Source organism: Limulus polyphemus, unplaced genomic scaffold, assembly GCF_000517525.1.
Source record: "Limulus polyphemus unplaced genomic scaffold, Limulus_polyphemus-2.1.2 Scaffold1028, whole genome shotgun sequence".
In the NCBI taxonomy this organism is placed as follows: Eukaryota; Metazoa; Arthropoda; class Merostomata; order Xiphosura; family Limulidae; genus Limulus; species Limulus polyphemus.
In genome coordinates this window covers 129,018-132,238 of record NW_013666638.1, presented here as the reverse complement: position 1 = coordinate 132,238, position 3,221 = coordinate 129,018, and positions in this window count along the sequence as shown.

The window sequence follows — 3,221 nt, the reverse complement described above, 5'->3', positions numbered from 1 at the left end:
ATCTTACCATTACCTAGAAAAGAAATGTAAATAATTAGGATACACTGGTCAGATCACGTGCCTCAGAGTAGTGATAAATGAAATGTGATTGTGAATTACAGAGTAAAAATTGAGCGCTTTGGAAAGAGACAACAAAGGTAACGGATTTGATGTGATTTCTCGAAGTATAAAACTTGATTAAATATAAGAATAAAATATCTTATTAATCGACCAAATAAATATTACCCTTAACTCAAAATTCAGAAGTGAATGATTGGTCTTAAGCACATGAGCTTCTGATTGTCAAAAAAAAACGGGCAAATCCAGACTATATGAGCAATTTTCTATGTTGTCTGGATTTTCCTTAGATAAAGATATCTAAACTTGTTATTTTAACCACCATGTCTTGATGCTGGTAGTTTGACATCTTGCGTCGATTAGGTATTTATACATACATTAATAAAATGTGATTCGATTATCTGCTATTTTGCTCTAGTTTTCTGAAACATTTCACACAGATTCGCTATTTTCAAGAGGAATTTAAGTAATAAAATATTGATTTGTAATTTTTGGTGAAATTCAGTCCAACAAATGAATATAATTATTTTAGCCATGAATTGTTCATTGAAAACAGCTTAACAATAGAAATGTTTGAAGTTACTTGACATCTGAAATACATATTTAATTGTGACGTTAGATTTGTCAGAAACTACTTTTAAAATGTCTTATAAAAATATCTATAAGTACTAATTTTCTAACCGAGCTACAGAATCAACATTAAAACGTAAGAGCAGGTCAGATATATTATAGAACCGATTTCGTTAATTTTACCGCTGGAGTAAACTGTAAATGTCACATATTATATTAATGCTGTTTTTTAATTGCAAAGTTCACACAATGTTACAGAATATCATAAACGCAAAAAATTTGAATTTCGTAATTAATGAAACTCTACCTACTAAAAATGGATTGTTGTCATTTCTCTCTTATGAAAACAGAAGACTCACATCATAGCTAAAACATTAATAAAAACAAGAATTGTAATGAATAAGTGGAGCCACTCAGGTTGTTAATATCGTCTTTCTGATTAAAACAGTTTTAAACTAATGAGTTTTTGCTTACTTCTCCTTGCTCATATGTTGTCTAAAAACAGTACGTCACTTACTATATACACGCTAAAACATTTAAACCTTTTGCCTTTCCAACAAAAATCAACTATCCTCCTCTTGAGATCAATAATTTTAAACTTCTTTCAAAGGGATTTCTTAAATGTAAGCTACTGATCAAAAAGAGCCTCTCAAATGATAATTCAACCTACACAAAGCAACTGAGCTCCTTCCACTTATTTTCATTTTAAATAAAAGGCTTTGAAATTTATTTTATTTTCTATATCTTTTTTTTATGCTAAGTATAGCTGTCCATAATTTTGTTCTGTTGGACTAAAGAGAAAAGGTAGCTAGTCAAAGGCATCCATCGCTAATTCTTGTGGGGGGGGGGAACTACTCTTGCCTGTGGGGTCAAAACGCTAAGCAAGTTTTTGCAACAGTTAGTCGAGAACCATTGACCTCAAGTTCACAGTCTGCGCACTCTAGCATCTAAGCCACATGATGGTAATTAAAACAGAATGTAATATTTAACAACATCATGCCTCCACCCCGTTTGCTCAAAGGTAAATCTGAGGGTTTATAACGCTAAAAATAGAGTTTCGATACTCGAAGTTTAATACAAATTGTAACCATTCTTTTATAACGCACAGTCTTAAATCGCTGGTAATTTCTGGGCACAGGGGAAGTGTTGCATATGACGGCCCTATTTATTCCCCAAGCATAATCTCTACTGCTTATCAAGAAAGAATAAGGTCGGATTGGCAACAGACAACTTCTTCAGCATGTTAGAAGACATGTTTAAGTTTCAAACCGAGAGAAATCAAACTGGAAATGTAGACATAAGTTTTAACGGAGATATGTTTAACTGAGTTTTATTTTTGCTCTTTTAGATTTTGTACACATAATAATTCACCAGTAAATGATGTCACACAGAAACGTCAATGAAAAAACTATCATTTTTACAACAAAGAAAATCTACACAAGAAAATAGGCTCTCCAGTGGTAATGTCTGCGGACTTACAACGCTAGAAACCGGATTTCGATACCCGTGGTGGGCAGAGCACAGATAGCCCATTGTGTAGCTTTGTGCTTAACTTCAAACAAACAAGAAAATAGTAGCACATATGTTTTAAAGACATAGTCTGTGGAGCCTTCTTTCCAAAGGATGAATAAGCATCTACGTTAGTATCCTACAAATATATAAAAGACACTGTAAAAATACTGAATGCCATCTGGTGGGCCAAATGGTCAATATTTTTATACCTTTAAACTTTCATAAATTTCGGATATATAGAAAATGAATAAGTAAACATGTTTATTTTTCACAACACAAACACATTTTCAGAGGTTGATTTCTTTCGAAAGTTCATCCTGCTTACTTAAAAAATATTTCGACCATCTTCTCGCTTTCCATGTATGAACATGCAGAAAGTAAGCTATCAAAATGAATCGACAGGAAGCCCAATTCCGTCATAAGATACATTGTCGTGTACGTGATTATAGAATGAGAATTACTGATCAAATATTAAACATTACATTTGACAATAGTTTGCTTTATCTACTTTTGACCACAGTCAATGAGTGAAAATTAAAAACTGTGAGATGATGAGCCACAAAACCCGTTAGCTTAGCCGTTTTGGTTATTTTTCATGATCATATCGGAAGAAGTTTAATCCGCCTGACCCCTCGGTGGCTCAGCGGTAAATTTAAGGGCTTGTGACGTTAAATACAGGGTTTCGATACCCGCGGTAGGAATAGCACAGATAGCCCACTGTGTAGTTATGTGTTTAACAACAAACAAACAAAATTCATATATATGAAATGGTTTAAGATTTGGTTTGTTTTGAATTTCGCGCAAAGCTGCACGAGGGCCATCTACGTTAGCCATCCCTATTTTATCAGTAAAAGACTAGAGGGAAGACAGCTAGTCATCACCACCCACCGCTAACTCTTGGGATACTCTTTTACCAACGAATAGTGAGATTGACCGTCACCTTATAACGCCTCCACGGCTGCAAGAGCGAGCACGTATGGTGTGACATGGATTCGAACCCGCGACCCTCAGATTGCGAGTCGAGCGCCCTAACCAAAAAAAAAAAATATCAGATATCTAGTTATATAAACCTTTATTGAAAT